An 18,419-nucleotide genomic window follows, 5' to 3' on the forward strand; every position below is an offset into this window, starting at 1 on the left:
ATTGACTATCATCCCGAAAATCATAAGAGCCTGAAGTACCCGATGACTCAAAAAGAATTGAATTTGAGGCAACGTAGATGGGTAGAGTTCTTAAAGGATTATGATGTGATAATTGACTATCATCCCGAAAAGGGGAATGTGGTAGCAGATGCTTTGAGTAGAAAGACGTTTGCAGCTTTACGAGCTATGGATGCAAGATTATCTTTAACGGGAGACGGTGGTCTTTGTGCAGAATTAACCCTTAAACCAGCATGGTTGGAACGAATAAGAGAATTGCAAAGTAAAGATGAAGTGTGTTTGAAAAGAATTGAACGAGTAAAGAACAAAGAGATTAAAGACTTTGAGATTAAGTCAGATGGAAATCTATATTGTAAAGGAAGAATTGTAATACCCGACAATGACGACTTGAAGAAAGAAATATTAACAGAGGCTCATTGCAGTCCGTTAACGATGCACCAGGGTGGAACCAAGATGTATATGGATTTGAAGGATCGATTTTGGTGGTCAGGGATGAAACGAAGCATCACCAAATTTGTGTCTAAGTGTTTGACATGTCAACAAGTCAAAGCCGAGCATCAAGTTCCATCAGGATTATTGCAACCGCTTTTCATTCCTCAATGGAAATGGGAAAATGTTACGATGGATTTTGTTTCGGGGTTACCCTTGACCCCGAACAAAGAGAATCAATCTGAGTAATTGTTGATCGATTAACTAAGTCAGCGCATTTTCTTCCGGTTAGAACGGATTTCTCTATGGAAAAGTATGCAGAGCTGTATATTAGAGAAGTTATTAGATTGCATGGAGTACCTGTTTCCATAGTCTCTGATCGAGACCCTCGATTCACTTTTAGATTCTGGAAATCTTTGCATGGAGCGTTGGGAACTCGTTTAAACTTTAGTACGGCTTTTCATCCTCAGACTGATGGGCAATCAGAGAGAACTATTCAGATATTGGAAGATATGTTGAGAGCATGCGTAATGGAATTTAAAGGATCATGGGAAAAGTATTTACCGCTGGCAGAGTTCGCTTACGACAATAGCTATCAGACGAGTATTAAAATGGCTCCCTATGAAGCTCTTTACGGAAGGAAATGGCGTACGCCTTTGAACTGGTATGAGCTCAAAGATAAATAAGTGCTTGGTCCTGAGTTGATTCAGGAAGTAGAAGAAAAGGTCCAAATAATTCAGAGTAATCTCAAAGCTGCAGCAGACAGACAGAAATCATATGCAGATCTAAAAAGAAAAGAAATTGAATTTCAAGTTGGAGATAAAGTGTTTTTAAAAGTGTCTCTATGGAAGAAGGTGTTGAGATTTGGTCAAAAAGGAAAATTGAGTCCTCGGTTTATTGGACCATATGAGATTGTAAGGAGAGTAGGACCTGTAGCATATCAGCTAGCTTTACCACCTGAGATGGAAAAGATACATGATGTCTTTCATGTTTCAATGCTTCGAAGATATAGATCTGATCCCTCTCATATCGTGACACCAGAAGAGATTGAGGTTCGACCTGACTTGACGTATGAGGAAGAACCTGCTCATATATTAGCTTACGAGGTGAAGCAACTAAGGAATAAAATTATTCCTTTGGTCAAAGTGTTGTGGAGAAATCACAAAGTAGAAGAAGCAACATGGGAGCGTGAAGAAGATATGCGACATCAATACCCTCATTTGTTCATGCAAGGAAAATTCGAGGACGAATTTTCTTAAGGGGGAGAGATTTGTAACATCCTAATTAACGGGTTAGTGACTAAATTGTAAAAATTTAGAATTTGGTGATTAAAGTAGAATAATTATATAGTTTAAAAATAATTGTTAGTAAATATGAAATGAATTTAAGGACAAAATGGTAATTTGCAAGGAAAAATAATAATTAAAAATTTTTATGGGGTTATATTATAACCCACGTGGGGATTGAGTAGGAAACAAATGTTTCCAGATTCCTCTCATCTCTTCTTCTTCTTTCTTATCTTCTTCACTCTTCTCTTCTTCCAAATGTGAAGACCAAGTTTAAGGTAAGAATCTGAACCTTGGTAGTTTCTTTGATTTTTAGCTTGGAAATTGAAGTTTGGATGTTATATAAGCTAAAGGAAAGCTTATATGACATTAAGACAACAAGATAAGTGTTTTAGAGATAGATTTGGAAAATGAGTTTTAGATGAAATTTTGATATGGATGAGTTTTTGAAGTTTGAATAAGATTTTGACTTGTCAATAAGTTAATTAAGAAGTATGAGGTGATAGAATTAAAATTAGAACAAGTTGAAATTTGAGTAAGATTCTTAAATTCTATATGGATGATTAGTTTTTTTAGTTTTAAAGGTATTGAATGGATAATAATTAGTTTAAGTAAGTGCATGAAAGTTAAGAGTATTAAAGGGAGTGAAATATGAATGTTTGAGCTGAAATGAGATGATTTTCGAGCTCAAAATAGGATTTCTGGGCTAGGGAATTGGTACCCATTCAAGGGGAATCGATACCCCCTCAACGTATATGAATTTCCAGAATGCTAGAGGGCCCATATAAAAAAAAAGAGAAAGACTAAACTATTAATTCTTTAAATTGGTAGGCCATTAAAGATTAATTTCAAGACATAGACATCTGATATCATCTTGAAAATTATGTCATGTAGATACTGAGCCTACCCGTTCGGGAACATCTACAAGTAGGATCGATCGAGGAAAAGACAAGAAATAGGTGAGTGCATAAGCATAGCATAATTATAGAAATATACTAATTCTAGACTTGTGATAAGTCTAGATTTATATCTTGGTACTGATCATATTCTGTATTATGACATTACATGAATTCATATAAAATGCATTATATGACATGAATATGCAGGAAAAGGTATGAGCTATGTGAAAAGGTAAGATTTACATGTCTACGCGATATAGACTACGTGAAATGTAAAAGCCCATGTTATGTAGATGAGAACTATAGGTATAGTTGGCATGCCAAGGGTAGAGGGTCTACGCGGTCCTTCGGGATATATATATATATTCTTTGGAACATGTGTGAAGTCTAGTGAGACACATATGTGATCCCTAGCATATGTATATGATTCTTAAGGAATTCTATGTGGTCCTTATGGACATTATTATGGCACTACGGTGCAATTACGCGCACTTCGTGCATTTATACGAGCTGTGGTGACAGCATAGTGCACAACCCACATTACTCAGATACCTAGGTTCTCAATATGATATCATAGGCCAATAAACTATTAATACAAATTCATGAATGTTAAAGTAATATGCTTACAGGTATGGATATTGATGATGTAGACTATATTGATTAAGTACATGCTTTCATCTCATTTCATATGATTATGACATTTTCATTACATTGCCTTGTTATTATTATTACATTGCCTCACTAAGTCGATGACTTAGCGTGTGAGTGTTTCACACGTAGGATCCGAGAAAGTAGACGAGACAGGTGAAGCAGCTTGACAGCATTACTCCTGCAACCACCAGATCAGAAGCAACTTAATCAGTAGGTCATTTTGTTATGTAAATGGCAGTTGGCATGTAATTAAAGGGTTAAGTTGTGTATGCTCTGAATATTTTGGTAAACTTATATTACAATATGTATATTATCGTATTTTCTTATATAGTTCAAATATTTTGACTATTATTGGTTAAGAGTTGTGTTTTAAAAGTCAATGTAATATCTATGACTCATATCCGGGTCGGGTACGGGTTGGGGGTGTTACATTCCATGTGGTCAAACAAAACCATTGAAAGACTCATATTGCACATTCCTACTGCCTATCCCTATGATGAATAATGTGCATGCCCAGGATGAGCTTAATTGCTCTTAATAAATTCATAACCCATGCTTTGAGTGGTCCTAGTGAGAAAGACTTGATGAATTTACCGGATTTTGGGTTGAATATATATTCTTAATAAGTTCATAACCCAGAGTTGAGTGGTAGTTCTAATCGCAAGGACTAGATGAACTTACCGCTTGAGAGATGAGTTTTATTAAACTCTTAATGAATTCAACCCAAGAGTTTGGGAGTTCCTAGTGAGAAGGACATATTATGGGAGTTCCTAGTGAGAAGACATATTGAATTCACATCCCTGTTAAGGGTGGTTTATATCGAGATAAACTTGATGAAATAACCTATGTAAATGAGAAGGGTTAGCCACATTCTATGAAAAATGTTGGGCCATTTTTCTAGAGCACTTACTAGAATCCTGAGGTAAGATGACCAAATATATACTTTTGTATATATATACCTTACACATCGAGGACTCAGGTGGATGAAGGGGTTAGTTGTGTGTTATGAGTTTACCCCCATCTTAGAAAGTTCCAGACTAGTTTCACTTATCTAAGAGAAGGATTGCTCATCATCACTATGTACTAGTTCCAGATACGTTCACTAGTGCTTAAGCAACTAATCTCGCTATTGCTCTTCTGGAAAGATTGTTTTCGAGTTTTAGAAGAATTCTTTCGCATTAGTGGGGGAATGTTGGTAATGCTCAATCCCACATAGAGTTGGAAACACTAGTGGGAAGGTATTTAAGGTTCATATTCTCCATTCCCTTGTTGAGTGATAGAGAACAAGGCGTGGTAATATGTGTCTTTGACACATCCTCACGAATAGTATATTTTTAGAGAAAATTTGTAAGGAATTTTTCTCCGAAAGATTAAATGAAAAATGTGAAAGATTCATCTAATATTTATAGGCTACTGAGACTATTAAAGTTCGAATATTTCAGATGATAATAATTGATTATTAGTTGTCTGAAATTAAATAAATTAAACTGTTATTTTCATAAATTAAATCAGAATTTAAGATGTATCTGACTGATTTCAAGCTTTGTTCATGAGAGAGACAAGTTGTTAATATCAGGAGTTACATGAGTTATTTGATTTAATTTCAGGAGTTATAACTGTTTAATTTTTATGAAATGAACATGGACTCTTTTTTGAGTCAGATTCATCAAGAGGAGTTACAAAAAGAGTTTAAATTCAGAATTAAAATCAAATTTAATTTGATTTTCTTGTTGGACAGATTTACCCTTACTTCTAGCCTATAAATAGAGAGCTAAATTCAGCTTCTCAACACACACTCTTTACAATTAGAATTCACTCTCTAAGTGTTTTCTAAAGTTGTTCTCTCCGTGCTTTCAGATCAGAAGTGCAATACCACCAGCAGTCCACTCTAGTTTCGGGTGTACGGAATTTGGAGCGACCGTGTTAACCTCGTGGGACGGTCCGTCTACTGCAACGATTACACACATCGGGGAATTCGTTTCTAAGGCAGTGGTTAATACTACGACACGGTTAATCGATTCTTTATTTATATATTTCAATATATATCTTTCATGTCAGTGCTAATACCTCGTTTTGCAGCCGTCTATTTTACTAATATCCATTACTATAGTGTTCAATGGCCGGACTTAGTTATTTTGACGAAAAGATGGCTGATCTCTTCAAACAGCTTTTGAGGCCCATTCCATTAGTCTTTTATTGAGTTTTTTATTTGCTAGTGACCATTACCCTTTTTGTCGAATGAGTGAAATCTTCTCCGCTGGTGTTTTCTAAAACATCAGATTCCTTGGTCCAACTGATGAAAATCTCCTGCCTGTTTGCTTCTGTTATTTATCTTTTTGTTTAAAATTTCTGTTATTCTTGTGTTTTGTAGGGTTTCTCGATTGGTTCTTAATCCATTTTCTTTTTATTGCCTCTACCTGGACCACCGTTTTTGATGTCCAAATATTTCTTAATCAATGAATACTTTTTTCCTCTCATATTTTTTCTTCTTCTTAGTCATGTTAATTATTTACGTTGTATTAAGGTCGTTGATTATCTTACAAATATAAATCCATCAATTATATGTAATGTTATGTTCCACAGAGAACTTCATTCAACAAATCCAAATCAAACAAAATGGAAGATGAAAACCAATCAATTGAACTCCAAAATATCAACCTTTAGATAGAATGTTCAAAGAACAACCAAGCTAAGGAGAAGTCCACATCGACGTCTATAGCACGAAAGAGGAACCTGGATGGCCACCATGCTTATGCATCACCGTTGTTCACTTTGAGCTCGTCTGCAACTGAATCATATATGTGAAATTGTATGATGCGTTTGGGAAAAAAAGACTATCTTTACAAAGAGCCTCGAAGATGATACACTTTCTTTTCAATTTCTTAAAAACTATTGTGTCTTTGCTCACTTAATTGAAGAGTGGGGTTCGACAATTTTGGGTGGAACTGTCTGGAATGAAAAGGATTTTTGAGAGAGAGCTCAGACCTTCAATGGGGGTTTGATTCTGTGGGAAATGGGTTTAGTTAATATTTTTTCTTATTTTTTTTTAATTTCAATCATTTAGATGAACCCTGTTTTTGGATCTAATGGTTGCAATACAATGAAAACTTACGCGCTCCTCACAATTACTAACTTATACTGCTGGAATTGGAAACTTCGTGGAAAGTTCAGATTTTTTTTAAGAAAGAGGTCTCAGTCGAGCGATAACTCATATGGGAAATCAACGCAAATCCATTGCTGCCGTCGTTTCGTCCATTATCCGAGCCATCGGCAGTGGGATTCCCCACTGCTTTTCTGGCAAGCCCAACTATCCAACTGTCTTTTGTTTTTTTTGTTCCTTGTTTTATTCCTTGCAAAAAAATCAAAAAGCAGAAACGAATGTCAAATTGGCCGTACAGGATAAAGAATTAGGGATTTCTTGTTACTCTGACAGAATGATATTGGCAGAGAAGTCCTCCGCATTTTCTGGATTCTCCTCTAATACATTTTCATTCATTGCTCCAGTACGGTTTGCCGGTGTTTTTTTTTTTTTGTTTTCTAGTTTCAAAAACTAAAAAAAATGTTGAGAAAAAGAGAGTATAAAGATTTGCCCGTGCTTCTGAATTCTGATAACACTAGGGTTCTTTCTGTATTGCAGGTGGCCTACCTTTGTATAAGGAGATTGCACCGTTGTGTTCGGTGGCCCGCCATCTACCTTGAGACAGTATTTCTGGTGAATTGCTATGGTCATGGACAACATGAGTAGCACTTTATCAGGAAGGGATCTTCTCCACCTCAATGACGTGGAGGTTGGCCTTTCCAAGGACAATGATGATCTCGACAATCATCTTGATCTTGATGTTGACCCCTCCGATCCCTTTGACATCACTCACACTAAAAATGTTCCCCCAGAGACTCTCAGACGCTGGAGGGTATAACCCCTTTTTCTCCTTCTGTAAAATCGTCTCTTTTGTCTGTTTTTCTTCTCTCATTGTAATTATAATATAAGTTGTTATATAGGATTTAGTGGCAATTAAATGACCTTCTTTTTCTCTTGTGTGTTTAAGCTGTTTCACTATTTTTTTTTTCGTGTTATTCATTGTATTGGACGTGGGAGATTTTTTGGTGATGCTTTCAATGTTTAAATGCAAGCTCAGAATTATCACGACGCAAATTGTTATATCTTATTTAATGCTTGCTTGGACTAAATCAGAATGTAGGACTTGTTATGTCTGTGTGTTCTGTGAAACTTGTGCATGAACCAAACTGAAGCATGTGTGGAACATTAAGCTGTTTTCAGTTATCATACTGCGTTCTTTGCCTTGATCCTGTACTGAGTAGGTGGTTTCCAATTATGTGTACTGTATGATCGGTCTGAAAATGGCGGCTCAACATTTAGGTATTCTTTTCAAGATAACTGTAATATCACTTATCCAAAGAAAGCATAATGCCCTGTTCCAAAATTAAAACATTCAGCAAAAGAATTTCTTCAAAGATTTAGGTGTTCTTTTCATTTAGGTGGAGCTTCTGGGCATTTTTTAGAATTAATTATGGATCCCTTATCTGTTTTACTTACAAAAGAAATTCATGGTTTTATGGCCAAGTTTGCTAATTCCATTTTGCTTTCGATTATTTGCAACCCCATATTTAATTCATAGTTATATAATATAAATGCATTAATTGTCTGTTTGAGGTCTTTGTGTAAGATGTGTACGGGCTCTAATTTTTCTTGGATCCTGGCTGATTTATTATTTATTTCTTTACAGCAAGCGGCGCTTGTTCTAAATGTTTGTCGCCGATTTCGCTACACATTGGACTTGAAAAAGGAAGAAGAAAAAGAACAAAGAAAGAGGATGATAAGAGCTCATGCACAAGTCATCAGAGTAATTTTAAATACTGTAATCAACATTTAAGTTAGATATTTTTGTTCCAGTAAAGTCAAACTGATGTTTGCTTGTTGCTTCAGGCAGCGTTGCTTTTCAAATTGGCTGGCGAAAATCAAATTGGTATGCTGCGCAATTCTATTTTTTAGGACTTCCTTTGCTTTTGCTTTCACCCCAATATCCAATTTTAGTAAGCAGTAGAAATATAATGGTGTCCTTGCAATTTAGCTTGTACAATAGGAAAGTGCTAATTATTTTTCTATTCATGATCGGGAAGTGTCATACTCCACTTGCTGATAGCACTGCTCTTTTTTTTTGGGTTTTTTATGGGATACAGTTTTATTTTTTTCGTGTCAATTATTAGTCATAAGCACGAAATGAGCAACCTCAGTGGTAAAGTAATTGTTGTTATTCCTTGAGGTTTCGGGTTTGAGCACCAGGAATGCTAGGGGTGTGAGCATTTAATGTCAAATGATTAAGAGTTATCTTTGAACATATATTGTCTCGTACTTACCCCAAATTAATAAAAAAACAATTATTAGTCATAAGAAAGTTGATACTTCCAACTGGATATTTCAACCAAATGAATGTGTTATAGTTTTTTTTCTTTTTTTTTTCTTTGGATGAAAATGGTATTTTTGTGAAGATACACATTGTTTGAATGTGCTAATGTACATTTGCATTCATTTTCTCTCTTGTGGCTCTTAACTTAAAAGTGAATTTTAATTTTGTTTTTAGCAGTGTGTTATCGAATATTTTGTTGTGTTTTGTCTTCTGTGAAGGAGCATATTTCTTAATTCTAAGATTGTTTTCTTTTCCACCTAGTTTTTTTATCTTCATGTTAACATATATTTGTTACTTCAGTATCAGGTGCACCAGTTGCACCGCCAATTGATGGTGGTGATTATCCAATTGGACTAGAGCGACTTGCATCAATGACCCACGATCATAAGTTATCTGTACTTGAACAATATGGTGGAGTAAGTTACCTATAAATGTAATTTTCCTTGTTTTATTTGGTGCTTTGTTTATAGCTACTGCCTGTTACTCATCGGAATTCCTTCATCAGGTTAAAGGGTTGTCAGGTCTGTTGAGCACAAATTTAGAGAAAGGACTTAATGAGGATGAGGCTGATTTTTCAAACCGGAGGAATGCATTTGGATCAAATACATATCCACGGAAAAAGGGGCGGAGTTTCTGGGTAAACTGTTTTTCGTCCTTTTTTTTTCAATGATTGCAATTACGGTGGAAATTTTACTGATTACATATATTGATATCTATGCTATATCTATGCTGGTTTGTAGATGTTCCTCTGGGAGGCGTGGCAGGATTTGACTCTTATTATATTGATTATAGCAGCTGCTGTGTCACTGGGGTTGGGAATAAAGACTGAGGTGAAGCTATTCTTTGTTTTGAATTTACTAATAATATGTTTGGATTAAGGGGAAGGAAGGGGAAGGAAGGGGAGGAAGGAAGGGAAAGAAAGGAAAATAGGGGATATTGGGAAAGTTTCCCTTCTTTTGGGTTGCACTCAAACAAAAGTAAGGAAAGTGACGGGTGCTCAGTAACCCTCCATTTTCTTCCCTTTCCCTTCCTCTCCCCCCCAAAAAAAATTTAGGGGAATTGAAAAATACGACCTCCATTTTCCTTAAACTCCCATTTTTAGTTCTTTAAATTTGGGGGAAATGAAAGGGAATGGAAAGAATTAATTTTAAAAGCTTTATATGACTATCATATCCTTATTGTTTTCTCCGATCTTTTACTTTGCAGTGATTTCTTTGTTCTTTCCTTTCTTGTTTCTTCCCCTATTGTCCTAACCGGTAATTGTTTTAATTGATATCCTTTATAGGGTTTGAAAGAAGGATGGTATGATGGGGGTAGCATTTTCTTTGCCATTTTGCTTGTTATACTTGTTACAGGTATCAAATTTGATAAGTCTCCATAAATAGAATGCAATTAGTATCCAAGCCCTGTGTTCTACTGCAGCTTCCTGTAACTATAAGCCCTATAGAGTTGTGCAGGTTACAATTGTTGTTGTTGCAGTGCCTGATGGGCTTCCTTTGGCTGTTACCTTAACGTATGTTTAAGTCATAGCTTTTGGTTTCTATGGACTAACAATTGAACTCATTCTGTTGAGTATATTTTATGCTTCTTTTCCTATCTTTTAATTCATGGTTCTGTTTTTACTTGAACTTTCAGTCTTGCATACTTAATGCGGAAGATGATGGCCGATAAAGCTTTGGCAAGTTCATTAATTCCAATTTTTAAATGTTTTACTTCCATGACTGACTCATGTTTTGGTTTAATAGTGTCTTTATCTAACAGACATAGATTTACAGGTGCGTCGGCTTTCAGCATGTGAAACCATGGGCTCTGCAACAACAATTTGCAGTGATAAGACTGGCACATTGACTTTAAATGAGGTTAGTCCTATGTGAGTTTTGTTAAACCACTATGATTTTATGCTTTTTGTTTTTGCACTTGATAAATGGGGTAATGCCCTAGATACAGTGGACTTCCTCCATTGGAAAGAGATACAGGAGGCGGGCAGTGATAAAATAAGTGCAAAAAAATATTGCTTTGTTTCTATTAAATCAAATGGGATTAGGGCTCATATAATCCTTTAGTTTTCTTATATCTTCCTAGTTCCAGTTGTAGTTAAAATATATTGCAACTTCTGTCGAGTCCTCCTTAGTTATGCCACACTTTCTGAAAGGTTCTCATTCAAATTTATTCCATTTAGTTCCTTGCTGTTAAATATTAATTTTCTTCAACGGAAAGTAGGCAATACATGTGAAAGTTTCTACATTAGTGATGATAATGATGTTTTATACACACACTCTTGAGTCTTGATTGTAGCATCTTCATATCTTTCTCACTTTGAATGTTCCCTGTCTTATGGTTTGACAACTAATTGTTGTGTCTTATGTTTCGCCCCCCTCTTTTTATTTTAATTTTATATTTCCATCCTTACTACATGGTTTTGCCTCATTAGGGTTGCTCTTGTTCAGTAAATATCTTTCACAAGCCTTTTCCAATTGGTTGCGCTTTCTGACATTTGTTTAGCTGTTTCAATTTTCTAATCCATCTGTTTGAAAGCTTTAGATATTGACCTGATTAACTATAATCACATATGACTGTTGTTGAAGCTATTGTTGGGATAAAGAAGATAAATCCACCTGCTGATTCTTCCCAGTTGCACCCATCAGTTGTGTCTCTGTTGAGTGAGGGAGTTGCTCATAATAGCGCAGGGAATGTTTTTGTGTCTAAGGTAAGATTTTTTATTCATCTAATTCATTATGCTATGGTCAAGAGATAAATAATCGTGATGCATAAGAAAATGTTAGTTTTTGTCTAAGCTTAAATGTTCTACATAGGAAATGACTTTTGCTTCTGACTCATCAATTGGTTCTGCCAAATATCGGTTTACTTGTTCATCAGTCATACTGGAAATCTCATTGAATTACATTCATTTTTTCAGGATGGTGGTAATGTTGAGATTTCTGGATCTCCTACAGAAAAAGCTATCCTTTCTTGGGCAACAAAGGTAACCCCAGAACTTGGTCTGTCATCTACTTTTGATTTATTTTTGTTTGCACATACTAATAATTGAAAATTGTATTGTAGTTGGGAATGAAATTTGATGCAATCAGATCAGAATCCACTATTCTTCATGTTTTCCTTTCCACTCAGAGAAAAAGCGGGTGGTTGCGTACGACAGGTAGTGGCTTCAGTCTAAATGCTTTTGACTTCGTTGATTCTCTACTATTTGGAAGATTTAAAATTCAATTATTAGAAGTAACAGAATGGATATGGCTAAAAACACTAATGGCTTTCTTATCAAAAAAATATTTGGGAATTTTGACAGAAGCATATTGGTTGTTTTCCTCAATTTTCCTTTTTTTCTTTTGTTAGGAAGATAAAAATGGAAAACTCTTTGATTGACAGGTTTCTTAGGCGGGAATTAGAATAGGCACAGTTTCCTGCCTACAACATCCGTTTCTCTTTCAAACATGTTTTTGGGGTTTCAGGGTGAATTACAATAAACACTATTAGCTATATTGAATAAGCATTCAACCAAATCTTGTGAATGGCAACATTTTCATTCCAATTTTTTAGTTGATTTTGTTAGTTGATTATAGGACTGGAATAAGGATATGAATGGATGGATAAAGAAGGAAAAAAATATAGAAAAGAGGTTTATGGGGTTTTGATCTTTCAGTAGGAAGAAAATGTTGTTCTGTGCTCAGGTTTTTTTCCACTTGATCAAGTCTTTTTAGTTGATGGAATTATAACTGAAGTGCGCAGGTTCAAGTGCATTTTAGTAGAATTTTTCTTAGGTGATGCAGAACATTTATTTAAAAAAGACAGCTTTTTTGCCAAATATTTTGAACCGGCACTACTGTTGATATTAATAATATACACGTCCTTTAATATATCTTTTTCCTGTTTTCTTATGGCAGTTCTGATGCTGAAGTTCATATACATTGGAAGGGAGCAGATGAGTTAGTTTTGGCTGCATGTTCTGGATATCTTGATTCAAATGGTTGCCTGCAATCCATGATAAGACAAGGTTAGTGACTATGTTATTCATAAATTTTTTTACACACAATAACATGCATGCACTACCGGAAGGTCTTCTGGGTAAAAAAAATAAGGGAATTTCCATTTCATTTGAGCCCCATAATTAACTTTAGCTTGCAATTCCTTCTAGTTTTTATGCAGAAATAAATTGTAGGTTGACTCAGTGCTTTAGCAAGTATCTGATTTTATGCAGACTGATAATTGATTTAGGGAAACCATTGACACGTATATTTGACTTAATGGCTGTTGATTAGAAACTAGACCTCTTGTTTAATAAATTAGGAAAGAAAAGGTTGTTTCTTACCAGAAATAATTGCTCACTTTATAAATTCTACTATTTAGGATTGCATGATTAGTTTTTATGCAGAAATAAATTGTAGGTTGACTCAGTGCTTTAGCAAGTATCTGATTTTATGCAGACTGATAATTGATTTAGGGAAACCATGTGAACACGTATATTTTGACTTAATGGCTGTTGATTAGAAACTAGACCTCTTGTTTAATAAATTAGGAAAGAAAAGGTTGTTTCTTACCAGAAATAAATTGCTCACTTTATATAAATTCTACTATTTAGGATTGCATGATTGAATAATGGACTTCACTGCCATTTAAACTATATTAATCATGGTTTTATTATGCAAGTATACTGGTTTAGGTATTTGCATACAAAAATTTTGAAATTGTTTCTGATTCCTAAATCCTAATATGATTTGATCATATACGCTTCAACTTTTATGTTTAACCACCTTTCTGCAGGAATTTTTTGAGGCTGCTATTGACAAAATGGCTGCAAGTAGCCTGCGTTGCGTTGCCCTTGCATACAGATTGTGTGAACAGGAAAAAGCTCCTAGGGATGAAGAGAGCTGTAGTGATTGGGTCTTACCTGAAGATAACCTTGTTTTGCTTGCTATTGTTGGTATAAAGGTAAACTATTTTAGCATGAATTCCCCACTTTTACCTAATGGTATTTCCACAATAATGGTTGTTAATCTATTAGAATATTGACTATCTTTTTTAGCTTTGACTTTATGTTCAATGCTATTGAATTTATGCAAAGATGTGCTGAATGATAATGTGAAGCTTTGCTTCTGCATGGAAGATACTTCTACGTCCCAAATTACATGCATGTACATCCAAACAATTAGATCTGTCATTGGAAACATTTGTTTTCATTGAAGTTTACTTTGGTAGATTAATTATGCCACAAATGGGAAAATTTTGCCATGATCTACTATTTAAGCTATATACCATGACATTTCTCCTTTTTACCCCTCGATTTATAACACTATAGTGTCATTCTTATTGTGCATGTTGGAACTTAGGAGTGCCTTTAATAATCATCTTATCATGTGTACTTTGTGTCTTACAATGGTTTCATCTTCTAATTATTAATTATGTGCTTGTCACAATGCTATTACACTAAAAAAGTTATTGTTCCAACTTTTGTTGGTGTAATTTACTGACTCACAATGGTCTTATGTTGATAAGAAAAGAAAGCTTACACTCCCTTTCATATAGGCCCTCCAGTTAGATGAGAAATATGCCAAAATATAAATGGAGGAATGGCTGTTAATACGTTATAATTGTCTAATATGAAAGATGAATTTTCTTGTACATATTAAAAAAAAATGCTTTTTATACAGGTGAACTATGCTCTTCCTTTTACTTATAATTACTAGTTTGGATACATTGTTCAAATTTGATGTTATTTTTGTTGCCAAAATTCTAGTGTTTGTGTTTTTCCATATACAAAGACAGTTTGGAAGTGTTTCTTTGGTTTTTATGTTCCATTGAGCAAAAGTGGAGGAGTTGCCATTTCGTTCAATTGTTTGTGTTGTCGTGAACTAGATTACTGTGCAATGTGCAACTGCTACCTCTACTAGCTAACATATTTTCTCACCTGCAGGATCCTTGTCGCCCAGGTGTTAAAGATGCTGTGAAAATATGTATGGATGCTGGTGTGAAGGTAATTTTGATGGTTTCATAAGATTTGCTTTAGAAGCTATCATACCTTAGTGCGTAGAATGCCTGCTTTTACAGAGTTCATATTGAATGGTCAAGTTTTCCTTTATTTTCAAAGATTTTTAATTATTATAATTTAGAAAAAGTACTTGTAATTTATGAATGATAATGCTTTATGCAAACTACGCTCTTATATATATGGCCTATTTTTTTGAATCATTAGGTACGCATGATCACTGGAGATAATATCCAAACAGCGAAAGCAATAGCTTTGGAGTGCGGGATACTTTGTTCTGCAAAAGATGTTACTGAGCATACCATCGAAGGAAGGGTGTTCAGAGCCTTACCTGGAAAAGAAAGAACAAATGGCCAAGAAAATAACGGTATCCATTGATTATGCTACTTGATTATATTGCCTTTAGATCTTGATATTATTCTCAAGTGTCCAAACATAATTGTTGTTTCAAACATGAAAGAGTGGTTAATGGGAGTTTTATGCAGGTAATGGGGAGATCTTCTCCAAATGACAAGCTTTTGCTTGTTCAAGCCTTGCGTAACGGAGGGATGTTGTAGCTGTGACTGGAGATGGTACCAATGATGCTCCTGCTTTCACGAGGTTGCTGTGTGGTTAACTTTGTTAGATTCATTTATTTTTCTGTGATGATATGCTTTACGATGCATATTATATGTGGTAAGCATCGGCTTAAGAGTATTTGATAAACCATTGAACGTTAAAATTTTGAATGGTTTACTTTTTCTATTGTATTCAATAATTTTTGTATGAACTACTTGATGGAAAATTCTCAAACAATAAGCGCTTAACTGCTTGGTAGCTTTTGCTACTTAACACATCAAGTAAATTTAAGGAGTTTTTTTAGTACAATAATCTTATATTCTTTCCTTTTAACTTATATAAATTGAAAATAATTATAAACCATATTTCTAATTCATAAAAGATAAATAAAATATCTAATGAACGTTCGTACCAAATAACCTTTAGGACACAAATTCTCTACTTAAATTTTCAGAACCAAAAATTCATTACTTAGGTTATCATCATTGAATTTGTTCAGTTTTCAAACTGCCCCTTTGGTATCCGTGTATGCTTAATATACTTGCATATAATTGTGAGATTGCCAGTGAGTCATGGAATTGGATAACTGTTCAGCCATGTGAACTATGGTAGGCCATTTACGTTATGTTCAAGCATCTTTGTTCCGAAATCTGATAAATCCCACCCTCTGCCTCTCATACTGCTTGGCTACGTGTGTTCCATAGCTTAATTTGCTAATCTTCCCAGTTTTTGCGATTTATATTCTGTTGATTGCATTTCTACTTTTCTGTATTTTAGGTGGATATAGGTCTGGTCTATGGGCATTCAAGGGACAGAAGTCGCAAAAGAAAGTTCAGATATCATTATATTGGATGATAATTTTCAATATTCAGAAGTTTATACAATTCCAGCTTACTGTGAATGTTGCAGCTCTTGTAATCAATGTCGTGGCAGCAATATCTTCCGGTGATGTTCCTTTAAATTCAGTGCAGGTACTGCTCTTTCTCTACTCTTCTATTTACCTACTTCTACTAATTTAATTTGACTACGTAAAAAAAAAGTTTACCTTAAGAAGTGCACTCTAATTTTCCCAAAAGAAAAACTAATAATAAATGGTTGAAATTCCCGAAATTACATGACTTGTTACCTATGAAATTTTGTTTTCTGGTTAACTGTCTGAAGGAGTTGAAAGTTATGCTTTTCATAGTACAGTTTCATCATAGAGGGTATGAATAATCCATGGATTTCAGTTGTTATGTACCTGTAGATGGGTTGGTTCAGTAGTTAACCGGAATGGGTATGTTGTTGAGTTAATGTCATTAAAAGGGGGATGGGCTTAGTTGGTAGCTAGTCAGTGTTTTAGTTTGTAATAAGTTGTTCTGTGGTGAAACTAAGGAGCTGTGTACATTGAAACATCCCTTTATGGTGACAAAAAAATTGAATGAGAGTTCTTTTGCTACGGTTACTATGGGTTAACCTGATCATGGATACTCTTGGAGCACTTGCATTGGCCACTGAACCTCCAACAGACAACCTTATGCATAGATCACCCGTTGGCCGAAGGTTTGAATCCTTTTATCATGTGAATATTTTGTGTACTTTGAATCATAGCACTCTAATTCTATGTATTGGTTATTAGAAATGGCTGAGTATACCTTATCTAGTTGATATTTAATTGACTTGTTGTATTGATCTAAATGTTTTATTTTCCCAGAGAACCTCTAATTACAAACATCATGTGGAGGAACTTACTAATACAGGTACCTGTTTTCTTGGGTCCTTGCCATATGATTTTCACTTGTTGACATTTTGCTTGTCTTATTGCAGTTTTACTTGAGATTCAGAATTGTTAACTCAGACAGAAGTCTGGGAATATAACACCATGGTTCTATGTTTTATAATGTCTTCACATTTCATTTCAGGCTTTATATCAAGTTAGTGTCCTTGTGCTCAACTTCTCGGGTTTGACCGTTCTTGGTTTGGAGGATGACAATGACAGGGAAATGCTTACAAAGTGAAGAATTCTTTGATATTCAATGCGTTTGTCATGTGTCAAGTACTTGGTGACAAGTTAAGATTCTGGGGTCTATTTTTTTTTTAACATTTGGCATAATGCTGAAGTTTGGTAACTGTTCAAATCACAGATATTCAACGAGTTTAATGCTAGAAAGCCTGAAGAAATCAATTGCTTCAAAGGAGTGACTAAAAACTACCTATTTATGGGAATAATCGGATTTACTCTCACACTTCAGGTGAACAAATCTTATCCTTTTTCATTTTCTCCATGGGCTTGTTCTGCTTTCTTTGTTGTCATCTGTTTTTACTTGGTCTGCTTATAATACTATTTCCAACTACTTCATAGATAATCATCATCGAGTTCCTTGGAAAATTTACCTCAACAGTGAGACTTGATTGGCAGCTGTGGCTTGTATCCGTTGGCATTGGCATTATCAGGTAGGGTCTCACGCTCCCGTCACTTTTAGCCTCCAAATACCTTCACATATTGTTGGTATTACTATTTACTGCTAATGCTAGTTGTAGTCAAACACAAAAAGAAGGTAGTTGTTAATTTCCCAGCCTTAAAAGCTGTTCGATATGAACTTATCGGCCAAAACAGAAAGAGCAAATTAAATAATTTTATATATTCATAACCTTCATTAACTGCTATTATCTTTTTGAAGTTGGCCTCTTGCAATCGTGGGGAAGCTGATTCCAGTTCCCAAGACTCCGGTTTCGAAATTCTTCGTAAAGCCATTTCGACAATGCAGAAGACCGAGGGATGCATGAACATGTTATTTCTGTTGTTCCTTGCAATCTAAGAAACTGCTAAGCTTGTATATATAAAGGATAGTGAAAGAGCAGGGCAGTTGCTTACATCCTTCTCCTCTAAAAAGGCAACAATGATGCTTTGCCTTTGTGATTTTTAAGGCAGATAATTCATGTATTTTATTAGTACAAGGCTTTCATGTCCCCCTCAATGTTACGTCAATCAATATAAGTTCAACGAGTTCTAATGTTTTTTTTTTATTAAAATTAAATAAAAATGATTCGAGTTAAGCTTCTTGATTATATTTGAAATTATTCGATCATTGAATCATACTTAGCTATTTTTATAAAAAAATATAAAATTGTTAAAAGCTATAAATTATCTGTAAAAAGTTGTATAAGATCAGTA

The 18,419-nt window shown here is 34.8% G+C and overlaps 1 pseudogene; it reads left to right on the forward strand.

The window, feature by feature from the left end:
- Positions 1 to 5,926: 5,926 nt before the first annotated feature.
- On the forward strand, positions 5,927 to 18,251 carry LOC120212500 (annotated as a pseudogene).
- The last annotated feature ends 168 nt before the right edge of the window (positions 18,252 to 18,419 follow it).

This window comes from Hibiscus syriacus, unplaced genomic scaffold (genome assembly GCF_006381635.1).
Source record: "Hibiscus syriacus cultivar Baekdansim isolate YM2019G1 unplaced genomic scaffold, ASM638163v2 tig00110013_pilon, whole genome shotgun sequence".
Classification (NCBI taxonomy): domain Eukaryota; kingdom Viridiplantae; phylum Streptophyta; class Magnoliopsida; order Malvales; family Malvaceae; genus Hibiscus; species Hibiscus syriacus.